Source organism: Tachyglossus aculeatus, chromosome 21 (genome assembly GCF_015852505.1).
Source record: "Tachyglossus aculeatus isolate mTacAcu1 chromosome 21, mTacAcu1.pri, whole genome shotgun sequence".
NCBI lineage: Eukaryota > Metazoa > Chordata > Mammalia > Monotremata > Tachyglossidae > Tachyglossus > Tachyglossus aculeatus.
This window is the reverse complement of record NC_052086.1, coordinates 44,107,702-44,122,066: the sequence shown is the minus strand read 5'-3', so window position 1 is coordinate 44,122,066 and position 14,365 is coordinate 44,107,702. Positions and strand designations below refer to the sequence as shown.

At 45.4% G+C, this 14,365-nt stretch overlaps 1 protein-coding gene across 5 annotated transcripts in view; it reads right to left on the bottom strand.

The window, feature by feature from the left end:
• Window positions 1-14,365, bottom strand: part of TBX5 (T-box transcription factor 5) — an 82,727-nt gene that overhangs the window by 14,949 nt on the left and 53,413 nt on the right. The window lies entirely within an intron of this gene.

Genomic DNA, 14,365 nt, shown 5'->3' with positions numbered 1-14,365 from the left:
TTAGAGCAGAGCACTGTACAGAGTGTCTACTGTGTGCAGATAACACTCCTAAAATGTTATTTATCAAGTGCTTGCTATGTAACAAGGCTTGTGGGTTAGCTACAAGCTAATCAGATCAGACCCTAGTCCCTGCCCCATATGGGGGCTCAGCATCTACGAGGAAAAGAGACTAGAGATAATAATGATGTTATTTCTTAAGCACTTATTATGTGCCAGGCACTACACTAAGCGCAGGGTTGGATATCAGTAAAACAAGTTGGACACAATTCCTGTCCCAATTGGGGCTCACAGTTTCAACCCCCATTTTAAAGATGAGGTAACTGAGGCCCAGAGAAGTGAAGCGACTTGCCCATGGTCACGCAGCAGACAAGTGGCGGAGCCAGGATTAGAACCCATGACCTTCTGACTCTTAATCCCCATTTTCCAGATGGGGTAACTGGAGCCCAGAGAGATTCAGTGACTTGCCCAAAGTCACACAGCAGGCAAGAAGTGGAGTTAGGATTAGAACTCGGGCCTCCCGTGTCCCAGACAATGCTTTCCACTGGACCGTGCCACACCACACTGTCCCATAACTCGCACACAAAGAGTTAATGGAAGGAGGTTTCTTTTATGGGCTCGTGCCCTTGAGCCTTTGACTTGTACACCGATATTCAAACTGTGTAATGGAAAAAAAAAAAAGAAGACTGTAAAAGTTGACGAATCTCATTGGCAAGTCGTGTTTAGGTTGGTCAGGCATTCACGAGCTTTCCTGTCCCACGTCCCAGGCAGAGGGGCCAGGGGTGGAGAGTACTCTTTGTTTCTGGTAGGTCTAGAACAGGCAAGGTTTATATTTGTCATTATAAAATAGAGGAAAATGAGAGGCAACGTGGCCTAGTGGAAAGATCCCAGGACTGGGAGTCATTCATTCATTCAATCATATTTATTGAGTGCTTACTGTGTGCAGAGCACTGTACTAAGCACTTGAGGGGTACAAATTGGCAACATTTAAGATGGTCCCTACCCAACAACAGGCTCACAGTCTAGAAGGGGGAGACAGACAACAAAACAAAACATGCGGACAGGTGTCAAGTCGTCAGAACAAATAGAATTAAAGCTAAATGCACATCATTAAACAAAATAAATAGAACAGTAACTATGTACAAGTAAAATAAATAGAGTAATAAATCTGTACAAACATATACACAGGTGCTGTGGGGAGGGGAAGGAGGTAGGGCGGGGGGGAGGAGGAGAGGAAAAAGGGGGCTCAGTCTGGGAAGGCCTCTTGGAGGAGGTGAGGGAGGGAGGAAGAGAGGGAGGAAGGGAGGAAGAGAGCTAGCTTGGTGGATGTGGGGAGGGAGGGCATTCCAGGCCAGGGGGAGGACGTGGGCCGGGGGTCGACGGTGGGACAGGCGAGAACGAGGCCCAGTGAGGAGGTTAGCAGCGGCAGAGGAGTGGAGGGTGTGGGCTGGGCTGGAGAAGAAGAGAAGGGAGGTGAGGGAGGAGGGTGTGAGGGGATGGAGAGCCTTGAAGCCAAGAGTGAGGAGTTTTTGCTTGAGTCAGGGAACCGGGGTTCTAATCCCGGCTCTTCCGCCTGTCTGCCTGCTGGGTGACCTCGGACAAGTGGCTTAACCTCTCTGTGCTGCAAAAATAATAATAAATGTGGTAATTGTTAGGTGCTTACTACGTGCCAAGCTCTGGGGTAGATATGAGATAATCAGATCGGACATAGGCTCCGCCCCACCCAGAGTTCACGATCTAAGGTGGGTGGGAGAATAGGGATTGAATCCCCTTTTTCGGACCAGGAAACGGAGGCACAGAGAAGTGAAGTGACTTGTCCAAGGTCAATCAGCAGGCAAGTGGTGGAAAGGGGATTAGAAACCAGGTCTCCTGGCCCCCAGTCCAGTACTGTTTCCCCTAGACCGTGTTGCCCCCCAACCCCTGCCCCATCTGACTCATCTTTCCAGAGGAATGGGAGGAAGGTGGAAGGAGGAATTTTTTTCTGGAAGCTGGGTCTGAACTGAATTAGAGCAATTCCTTACTCAGGGAGTCAGAGAGTTATTATTGGCCCCATTTTCCAGTTGAGAAAATGAGGGGCTCAGAGAGGTTATGTAACTTTCCTACTGACACACAGCGAGGTCAGGCTCCAGATTAATCACGCTAGCATACTTATTGAGCTCTTAATGGGGGCAGAGCACCATACTAAATACTTTGGAAAGTACAGTATAACAGATTAAAAACCACAGTCACTGTAGCCTGCCAGAGAATCATCCTTCTCCACTCTAAAAGTAATCAATCGATCGATTGATCAGTGGTATTTATTGAGCACATACTATGTGCAGATGATACTATGTGCAGACAACTGTCATATGTGTGTGCCTGTTTATTGTCATACGGTACTCTCCGAAGCATTTAGTACAGTGCTCTACACACAGTAAGCACTCAATAAATACCGTTTAATTAATTAATAATATACATATAATATACATGTCTCCAACATGTCCTCCATGTCACCTGGTGTGCCCAAATCTTCCAAACCAAGGCAACCTCTAAATCTCCAACAATAACCATAAGTTCCCCGAAGTTCCCTGGGTTTTTCTTCCTAGATCCAGCCTTACATCATTCATTCATTCATTCGTATTTATTGAGCACTTACTGTGTGCAGAGCACTGTACTAAGCACTTGGGAAAGTACAATACGACAATAAACAGTGATATTCCCTGCTCACAACGAGTTTACAGTCTGGGGGTGGGGGGAGACAGACATCAATACAAATAAACAACCTTGTTACTCTTCCCCTTGAATCCCAGACTTTTAGGGTCCCGAGTAGGTCTCATCTAGTCCCTGCCCCTGCCTTCACGTAGGACCCCATTTAAATCATCTTTCCTGGGCCTCAGAGGTCTTGGAAAGAGCACAGGCCTGAGAGTCAGGTCATGGATTCTAATCCTGGCTCCCCCACTTGTCTGCTGGGTGATCTTGGGCAAGTCACTTGACTTCTCTGTGCCTCAGTAACCTCATATGTAGAATAGGGATTGAGACTGTGAGCTCCACGAGGGACAACCTGATTTGCTTGTATCCACCCCAGTGCTTACTGCAGTGTCTGGCAGATAGGAAGTGCTTAACAAATACCAAAATTATTATCAGTTGGTGATATTTATTGAATGCCTTCTGCATGCAGAGCACTGTGCAGAAAGCTTGGGAGAATGTGCCAGCAATGTTCCCTGCCCACAGCGTTCCCCTCTGGAAAGTAAAGGGTTAGAATGATGAGGTTCCTCCTTCACGGGCCACTGTACCAACCCGAGTGTCTAGCACAGTGCTTGGCACTTTGGGAATGCTGCATAATCAATTGTATTTTCAATCAATTTACTGAGCACTTACTGTGTGCAGAGCACTGTATTAAGCACTGGGAGAATAAAATATAACAGAGTTGGTAGATACATTCCCTTCCCACAAGGAGCTTACAGTCTAAAGAGACATAAATGCCATCATCATTATTAATTGACCCACCAAACAAAGCAACCATTTTATCCCCATTTGACAGCTGAAGAGACTGAGGCCAAGAGAAGTTAAGTGACTTGCCCGAGGTCACACAGCATGCAAAGCAGAAGCAGCATGGTGTAGTGGATAGAGCACAGGCCTGGGAATCAGAAGGTCATGGGTTCTAATCCCGGTTCCACCACTTGTCTGCCTTGTGACCTCGGGCAAGTCACTTCACTTCTCTGTGCCTCAATGACCTCATCTGTAAAATGGGGATTGAGACTGTGAGCCCCACAAGGGACTGTGTCCAACACGATTTGCTTGTAACAATAATAATAATAATAATAATGGCATTTATTAAGCGCTCACTATGTGCAAAGCACTGTTCTAAGTGCTGGGGAGGTTACAAGGTGATCAGGTTGTCCCATGGGGGGCTCACAGTCTTAATCCCCATTTTACAATGAGGTAACTGAGGCCCAGAGAAATTAAGTGACTTGCCCAAAGTCACACAGCTGACAGTTGGTGGAGCCGGAAGTTGAACCCATGACCTCTGACTCCAAAGCCCATGCTCTTTCCACTGAGCATGGAGAGAGCTCGGGCTCTTTGTACCCACCCCAGTGCTTAGTACAGTGTCTGGCACATAGCGAGCACTTAACAAATACAGTAAGTGAGGCAGCATGGCTCAGTGGGAAGAGCCCGGGCTTGGGAGTCAGAGGTCATGGGTCAGTGGGTCATGGGTCAATGACTTTGGGCAAATCACTTAATTTCTCTGGGACTCAGTTACCTCATCTGTAAAATGGGGATGAAGACTGTGAGCCCCACGTGGGACAACCTGATGACCTTGTATCTCCCCCAGAGCTTAGAACAGTGCATGACACTTAGTAAGCGCTTAACAAATACCAACATTAAATTAATTAATTAAGTGGTGGAGCTCAGTCAAGAAAATGGAATGGCAGATTCCCAGGCCCATACTTTTCCACCAGGCTACTTCCAAGTCAGTAGGTCTGAACAATAATCATTATCATTAATAATTGTGCTATATGTTAGGTACTTACTATGTGCTAAGCACTATACTAAGTACTGGGGTAGATACAAGATAATCAGATTGGACAGAGTCCAACAGGCTGAATCTCACCTGAATCTCACCTGAAACTTTGAGGGAGCAGTATCCCCTCTTTCCCTCCCCCTGAGATCCACTTTCCCGTCTATCCTCTCTGTGTGGCCCGCCTCCCTGCTGTGGAAGAGACATACAGAGCAAAGAATACCAGCTGCTGAGCATTACAGTGCTCTGCATGTGGTAAGTGCTCAATAAATACAATTGAATGAATGAATGAATAAATTTGGGAATGGCTTCCTTGGGATAACTTAGGCTCCCTGTCTCTGGGATTTACTCTCCCCCCTGAATCAGTCACTCAACAGTATTTTCCTTGAGTGCTTACTCGGCGCAGAGCAATAATAATAATTAACAATACTTATGGTACTTGTTAAGCTCTTACTATGTGTCAAGCACTGTTCAAAGCACTGGGGTAGATACAAGATAATCAGGTTGGACACAGTCCCTGTCCCCGCTGGGGTTCACAGCCTTCATCCCCATTTTACAGATGAGGGAACTGAGACCCAGAGAAGTGAAACGACTTGTCCAGTCACACAGCAGACACGTGGCACAGTGAGGATTAGAACCCAGGTCCTTCTGACACTCAGGTCCGTGCTCTATCCCCTAAGCCTCACTGCTTCTTAGAACACTGGCTTAAGTGTTTGGGAGATTACACTAATAATAACCATAAATATGGTACTTGTTAAGTGCTTACTATGTACCAAGCACTGTTTTAAGCACTGGGCTAGATACAAGTTAATCAGGTTGGACACAGTCTCTGTCTAACATGGCGCTCACACTCTTGTCCCCATTTTTACAGGTGAGACAACTGAGGCCCAGAGAAATGAAGTGACTTTCCCAAGGCCACATAGCAGGCAGATGCCACTGCCAGTGTTAGAACCAGGTCCTCCTGACCTGGCTCAGTGGAAAGAGCACGGGCTTTGGAGTCAGAGGTCACGGATTCAAATCCCCGCTCCGCCGTTTGTCAGCTGTGTGACTTTGGGCAAGTCAGTTCCCTCATCTGTAAAATGGGGATTAAGACTGTGAGCCCCCTGTGGGACAACTCGATCACCTTGTAACCTCCCCAGCACTTAGAACTGTGCTTTGCACATAGTAAGTGCTTAATAAATGCCATCATTATTATTATTATTATTACCAGGCCCATGCTCTATCCACTAAGCTATCCTGCTTTTCTAAGTCACACTGCTTGGGAGCTCCATTCTGCTTGGGAGAGTAGTGGGGGGACCTAGGTCAACCATTTCCCCTGCCCACGAGCAAACAATTCTGGTCCAAGTTATAATAATAATGGTTTTTGTTAAATGCTTACTATGTGCCAAGCACTGTTCTAAACACTGGGGTAGATACAAGGTAATCAGGTTGTCCCACCTGGGGCATACAGTCTTAATCCCCATTTTACAGATGAGATAGCTGAGGCACAGAAAAGTTAAGTGGCTTGCACAGGGTCACACAGCAGACAACTGGCAGAGTTGGAATTAGAACCCATGACCTCTGACTCCCAAGCCCATGCCCTTTCCACTAAGCCATGCAGGCCCTGGAGTAGTGGGAGTCAAAAAGAAGCTACCTCTTCCCTCTCCCTCCCCTTGCTGATTATCTAGCAGTGATTTTCCACCCCTGCCTGTTTTCTCAAGAACTCCCTCTGATGTTTTTAGGACATTTTCATATTCATTCACAGCTCAATCAGAAAGAGGTTGGACAGCCAAGAGGAGAGGGGAAAGGCAGGAGGAAAAATGTGAATCTGTGCTATTTGGTGTCAGCTCTTAAATGATGGGTAGGAGATTGACATGATTAAATGAATTAAAAATAAACTTGTTCAGCATTTAGTACGTGGCAGTGTACTGAGTGCTGGAATGGATACAAGCAAATTGGGTTAAACACAATCCCTGTCCCATATGGGGGTCACGGTCTCAATCACCACTTTACATCTAAGGTAACTGAGGCCCAGAGAAGTGAAGCAACTTGCCCAAGGCCACACAGCGGACAAGTGGCAGAGCTAGGATTAAAACCCATGACTTTCTCACTCCCAGGACCGTGCCCTATCCACTCTGACATGCTGCTTCCCCTAATGAAATGAGAAGTGTGGATTACCTGTAGATTCATTCATCCTTCCCCACTGCCCTCGTCACTGCCGATATTCAGGCACGGCTGCTCTGCACCTCAGAGAAAGAGCCCAGTGAAAGTTCTCGGCTACCAGCTGGTAAGGAGAGGTCAGCCCAGCCTGGCTCAGGGCTAGCTCAATTTTCCTAGAGCTCCTTGAGTTGGGGCTGTGTGAGCTGGCTTTTAAAGCCCTTCAAAGCTTTATTAAAGGCACATCTCCTCCAAGAGGCCTTCCCTGACTAAGCCCTCCTTTCTTCTCCTCCCATTACCTTCTGTGACTTTTTCCCTTTTTTCATCCCCCTCCAAGCCCACAGCACTTATGTAAATATGTCATTTATTTATTTACATTAATGTCTGTCTTCCCCCTTTTAGACTGTAAGCTCATTGTGGGCAAGAAATGTGTCTGTTTATTGCTATATTGTACTCCCCCCAAATGCTTAGTACAGGGCTCTGCGCACAGTAAATGTTCGATAAATACAAATGACTGACTTTTACAGACGCTCCCTGACCTACCTGAAGTTGGGGAAATCCAGTCTCCTTTCTAACCCTCCAAAGCAGTGTAGCCTAGTGGATAGATCCCTGCTCTCCTTCTAGACTGTGAGCCCGCTGTTGGGTAGGGACCGTCTCTATGTGTTGCCAACTTGTACTTCCCAAGCGCTTAGTACAGTGCTCTGCACGCAGTAAGCGCTCAATAAATACGACTGACTGAATGAATGAATAGAGCACAGACCTGGGATCAAATCCCGGCTCTGCCACTTATCTGCTGTGTGGTCTTGAGCAAGCCACTTAACTTCTCTGGGCTTCAGTTACCTCATCGGTAAAATGGGGAATAAGAGTGTGAGTCCCATGTGGGACAGGGGCTGGGTCCAACTTGATTAACTTGTATTCATTCATTCATTCATTCAGTCGTATTTATTGAGTGCTTACTGTGTGCAGAGCACTGTTCTAAGTGCTTGGGAACTACGAGTTGGCAACATATAGAGATGGTCCCTACCCAACAACAGGCTCACTGTCTAGAAGGGGGAGACAGACAACAAAACAAAACATGTAGACAGGTGTTAAAACCATCAGAATAAATAGAATAATAGCTATATGCACATCATTAATAAAAGAGAGTAGTAAATATGTACAAGTAAAATAGAGTAATAAATATGTACAAATATATATAAGTGCTGGGGGAGGGGAGGAGGTAGGGCGGGGGTGGCGATGGGGAGGCCAGCGCTTAGAACGATGCTAGGAACATAGTAAGCACTTAACAGATACCATTATTATCATTATTATTATTATTAGTTAGTACCTTAGAACTAGTACTAGTACCTTATGAACATATTTTACATACTTTCTTCCTCCCCCTAGCTGGAATTCAGTCTAGGGTTGGTCTGTCCCAGCAAAACTGCCAGCTCTTTGAAGATAGGGAGACCATGTCTTCAGACTCCTTTTCACTCTCCCAAGTGCTTAGCAAAGTGCTCCATTTGAGTCAGTACGAGCCAAAGACAGAAGAGAGTTTGGCTTCCCCCATCTAATCAGAGCTATCTTCGACTGGGGTATCGTCTTCTACATCCCCCTTCCCCATAATTATCAATCAATCGGTGGTATTGCTATGGGCAGAGCATGATGCTGAACGTTTGGGAGAGTCCAAAGGAGTTAGGCATGATCCCTGCTCTCCAAGAGCTTATAGAGAGGCAGCGTGGCTTAGTGGAAAGAGCACGGGCCTGGACATGACTTCTAATCCCTGCTCTAATCCTGGCTCTGCCACTTATGACCTTGCGCGAGCCCCTTAGCTTCTCCGGGCCTCAGTTACCTCATCTGTAAATGGGGATTAAGACTGTGAGCCCCTCATGGGACACCCTGATTACCTTGTATCTACCCCAGAGCTTGGTACATAGTGCTTGGTACACAGTAAATGCTTAACAAATACTATAATAATAATCATTATTATAGTCCACTGTACACAGAGCACAGTTGGGGAAGGGTCCTGGGCTGGGGGTGGGAGGGTGTGGGGGCTGCCTACGTGTTAACCTGTGGATCAACACAGCATCTTTTACCTTAGATATCCTTGATCTATCTCTTCTGAAGCAAACGATGCTGCTATCTCTATGGCCAGATCATATTATTAATATCATCATCATCATCATCATCATTATCTTTCAATGGTATTCCTTGAGCACTTACTGTGTGCAGAGCACTGTACTATTTGGGAGAGTAAAATGTAACAGAGTTGGTAGACATGTTCCCTGCCCACAAGGAGCATACAGTCTAAAAGACTGCATTATCATTACTATTATTATCATCATCATCTTCCAGCCAGAGACCAGAAAATAATGGTTAAGACTGTTTCCCAAGTGGTTATTCCATCCGCTTCCTCATCAAACAGAAACTCCTTACCATTGGCTTTAAAACACTTATTCATTTAATCGTATTTTATATACTCAATCACCTTACCCCCTGCTATCTTACCTCACTGATCACTGACTACAATAACCCAGTCTTCACACTTCAGTCCTCTAACATCAACCTACTCACTGTGTCTCTATCTCGTCTATCCCAACCCAGTCTCTCACCCACATCCTCCCTCTGGCCTTCCTCCCATTTCATATCTGACAGACAATCACTCTTACCCACTTTCAAAGCCTTATTAAAATCACATCTCTTCCAAAAGGCCTTCCCCCATTAAGCCCTTATTTTCCCTATTCCCTCTCCCTTCTATGTCGCCCTAGAACTTGGATTTGTACCCTTTAATTCACCCCACCCTCGGCCCCAAAGCACTTTTGTACATATCTGTACATTTATATTAATGTCTATCTCCTTCTTTCCCCCTCTAGCAGGGAACATATTTACCAACTCTATTGTATTATACTCTCCCAGGCATTCAGTGTACTACTTTGCACACAAACAATTCTCAATAAATTCCACCGTTTGATTGATTGATTGATCTGGGTGGCCTGAAGAGGCAATGTGACCTAATGGAAAAAGCTCGATAGTCAGGAGACTCATTCATTCATTCATTCATTCATTCATTCATTCATTCATTCATTCATTCAATCATATTTATTGAGCACTTACTGTGTGCAGAACACTGTACTAAGCACTTGGGAAGTACAAATTGGCAACATATAGAGACTGTCCCTACCCAACAATGGGCTCCCGCTGCTTGTCAGCTGTGTGACTTTGGGCAAGTCACTTAACTTCTCTGTGCCTCTATTACCTAATCTGTAAAATGGGGATTAAGATTGTGAGCCCCACATGGGACAACCTGATCACCTTGTATCCTCCCCAGTGCTTAGAACAGTGCTTTGCACATAGTAAGTGCTTAACAAATACCAAAATTATTATTATTATTATTATTAGAAGGGGGGACTCAGGTTACTGACTCAGACCTGCTACCTCCGGGTGGCTTTGGATAAGTTGCTTAGTAATAACAATAATAATAATGGTATTTGTTAAGTGCTTAGTATGTGCCAGGCACTGTACTAAGTGCTGAGGTGGATACAAGCAAATTGAGTTGGACAGTCCCTGCCCCAAGCGGGGCTCACAGTCTCAATCCCCATTTTACAGATGAGGGAACTGAGGTCCAGAGAAGTGAAATGACTTGCCCAAGGTCATACAGCAGACAAATGGAGGAACTGGGATTATAAATCATGACTTTCTGACCCTCAGGCCCATGTGCTATCCATTACGCCATGCTGCTTCCCATCAATACCATTAATCAGCCAATGGGGTTTATTGAGTGCTTACTGTGTGCAGAGCACTGTACTAAGCACTTTGAGAGTACAACAGAGTTGGTATACATGAACCCTGCCTCCTAGGAGCTTAGAACAGTGCTTGTCACATAGTAAGTGCTTAAAAAATAGTATAATTATTATTACTTAACCTCTCTGTGCCTCATTTTCCTCCTCTGTAAGATGGGGATGCAATACTTGTTATCCTGCTCCTCAAAAAACTCCAGTGGTTGCCCATCCACCTCCCTATTAAACAAAAGCTGCTCACCATTGGCTTTAAAGCTCTTCATCACCTTGCCCCCTCTTACCTGACCTCATTTCTCTCCTTCTACAACCCAGCCTGCACACTTTACTCCTCTAGTGCTATCCTTCTCACTGTGCCTCTATCCTGCCTATCACACCACTGACCCCTAGTACTCATCCTGCCTCTGATCTAGAACATCCTTCCTGCTCCAATCCAGCAGACAATGACTCTTCCCCTTCTCCAAAGCATTATTGAAGGCACATCTCCTCCAAGAGGCCTTCCCAGACTGAGCCCCACCTTCCCTCATCTTCTACTCCCTCTGCATCACCCTGACTTGCTTTCTTTGCTCTTCCCCCATCCCAGCCTCAAAGCACTTATTTACGCATCTGTAACTTTATTTGTATTGATATCTGTTTCCCCTCCTCTAGTTTGTAAGCTCGTTGTGGACAGAGAGTATCACTGTTTATTGTTGTACTGTACTTTTCCAAGCACTTAGTACAATGCTCAATAAATATGATTGAATGAATGACCGAATACTTGTCTTCCCTCCTCCTAAAACTGTGAGTCTCCTTTGAGACAGGGATAGTGTCCTATCTGCTCATGTTGTATCAACCCCAGGCCTTAGTTCACTGCTTGGCTCACAGTGTTTAACAAACGTCAAGATTATTGTTACAAAGAGTCCACATCCCAAACAAATATCACTATTATAAGTTATTAAGACACATCCAAAAAAGGAAGTCAAAATTTCCCAATTAGCAGGATACACAAATCGGATCACTTCACAGTTCCCAATAAATGGAGGACTTTTGGAATGCCCAATCCTAATCGTTTAGGGCCTCCACAGGTTTTTCTCTTAAAATAGAGAATCAGCCTGGCCTAGTGGAAAGAGCCCAGTCCTGGGTTCTAATCCTGGCTCCATCAGTTGCTTGCTGTGTAACCTTAAGCAAGTCACTTATTTGTGCTTCAGTTTCCTCAACTGTAAAATGGAGATTAAGTACATGTCCTCCCTCCTACTTAGACTGTGAACATTATGTAGGATAGGGACTGTATCCAACCTGATTAGTTTGTAGCAACCCCAGTGCTTAGAACATTGCTTTATACATAGTAAGCAGTATGGCCTAGTAGATAGAGCACAGGCCTTGGAGACAGAAAGACCTGGGTTCTAATCCTGGCTCTGCCACTTGCCTGCTGTGTGATCTTGGGCAAGTCACTTCACTTCCCTATGCCTCAGTTACCTCATCTGTAAAATGGGGATTAAGATTCTGAACCCTATGTGGGACAGGGGCTGTGACCAACCTGATTAGCTTGTCTCTACCGCAGAGTTTAGTGCAGTGCTTGGCACATAGTAAATGCTTAACAAATACCATAAAAAAATTGTAAGCACTTACCAAATGGCATAATAATAATGGGAAGAAGAAGAAGAAAGGAGAAGAGGAAAGAAGAAAGAAGGAAGAAGAAGGAAGAAGGAAGGAAGAAGGAAGAAGGAAGAAGGAGAAGAAGGAGAAGAAGAAGAAGAAGAACAAGAAGAACAAGAACAAGAAGAAGAAGAAGAAGAACAAGAAGAAGAAGGAGAAGGAGGAGAAGGAGAAGGAGAAGAAGAAGAAGAAGAACAAGAACAAGAACAAGAACAAGAACAAGAAGAAGAAGAAGAAGAAGAAGAAGAAGAAGAGGAGGGAAAAGAAGAAGAGGAAAAAGAAGAAGAATTGTGGCATTTGTTAAGCACTTACTGTGTGCCAGGCACTGTACTAAGCACTGGGGTGGATACAAGTAAACAGTCCCTATCCCTCGTGGGGCTCACGATCTTAATCCCTGTTTTACAGATGAGGTAGCAGAAGCACAGAGAAGTAAGGTGACTTACCCAAGGTCACCCAGCAGACAAGTGGCGGATCCAGGATTAGAACCCATGACCTTCTGACTCCCAAGCCCATGCTCTACCCATTGTGCCATGCTGATAATAAATATGTGCCTGATTGTCTTCCTGTGTTTGATTCTCAGTAAACCTGGCTCCTCCTCTTCTCACTTTCCTTCTTCTGGCCATTCTTCCTATTCCTTCCCCCACAGACCTCATCATCTGCCTGGCGAGGAAGCAGTGCTTCATGAGAAGAAGTGTGACCTAATGGATAGAGCTCGGGCCTGGGAATCAGAGGATTATAATCCCAGCATTGCAACTAGTCTAGCGTGTGACCCTGGGTAAATCCCTTCACTTCTTTGGGCCTCAGTTATCACATCTACAAAATGGGGATTAAGAATGTGAGCCTTATGTGGGACAGGAACTGTGCCCACCCTGATTATATCTACCCCAGTGCTTAGTAGAGCTCCTGACACAAAGTAAGTGCTTCACAAAAACCACTAAAAAATGCAAAAAAACAAAAATCTTCCAGTTCCTGAGCACCCAGGGATATGGACAAACACAATCCCATGATTCCCTGCCATTGATTCTGCCTCCCACTGCTGCTCTTGGGAAATTCTTGGGGGAACTGGGAGCCGGTCACGCTCCTGGACATCCACCCTCAGGATTCGTAATGGGCCTTCTGACCCCCTCTGCCTCCCTAACTCTTCTTTCCTAACTATTCCTCCTGAAACCCCGACAATGGGTGCTCTCTAGACAGTAAGCTCATTGTGGGCAGGAAATGTGTCTGTTCTATTGTCCTCTCCCAAGTGCTTAGTACAGTCCTGTGGTCACAGTGCTTGGCACATAGTACGCACTTAACAAATACCTTTACTAAAATGGGGATTAAGACTGTGAGCCCCATGTGGGACAACCTGATTGCTTGTATCTACCTCAGTGCTTAGAACAGTGCCTGGCACATAGTAAGTGCTTAACAAATGCCATCATCGTCATCTTCATCATCATCATCCTAAAATTGAATGAAATGGTGACTTTGGGGTTGGCCTGACTGAGGCCGGAGGGGGGGCAGCCAAGGCCAGCTGCTACCTGTACCCCCTGTCACTGCCATGGTGATGATCACTCCACAAGCCACCAAAGGTTTGGAATGGAAATTCACTCGTCCTGACAGGGAACAACTTGTTTGTCTGGGTTGTGAGTTACAAGCGGCTTTTGACTCTATCTGTGACTTGAGCCCACAGAAAACCCGGCTAGGGCTGGGACGACCCAAGAAGCAATTTAGAAAACACCGGTTTTCGGCCCTATCACAGTTTCACCAGTGGATAGACCACGGAACTGGGAGTCAGAAGGATCTGGGTCCTAATTAGTGTTGCCACTTGTCTGCTGTGTGACCCTGGACAAGTCACTTCACTTCTCTGTGTCTCAGTTACCTCATCTGTAAAATGAGGAGTAAGAGTGTGAGCCCCGCTGTGGGACAGGAACTGTGACTACCTTGGTTTGTTTGTATCCACCCCAGCACTTAGTACAGTGCCTGGTACATTAGTAAGTGCTTAACAGATACCACAATTATTATTACTATTATTATAATCTCTCAGCTAGCCAAACTGAGTCTGCTTATAAAGCCATCTAAAAGAGGCCACTGGTTTAATTCAATCAATTCCCCACTGTATTTTTTAACACGAATTATGAGAGGAGTGACTCATGTGTGTATGTGTGTGTGTGTTGTGTGTAATATGGGTGAATAATATGTATACCCACACCCACCCACGTTACACATACCCAAAACACATATACTTCAAACTTGCATACCCACAATACACAGCATGTTAAACATTTTCCATGCCACCTCTGAGGGCAAGCATTCTCCCTCTCCATTTAAGTAGTTGCCTGGGGAA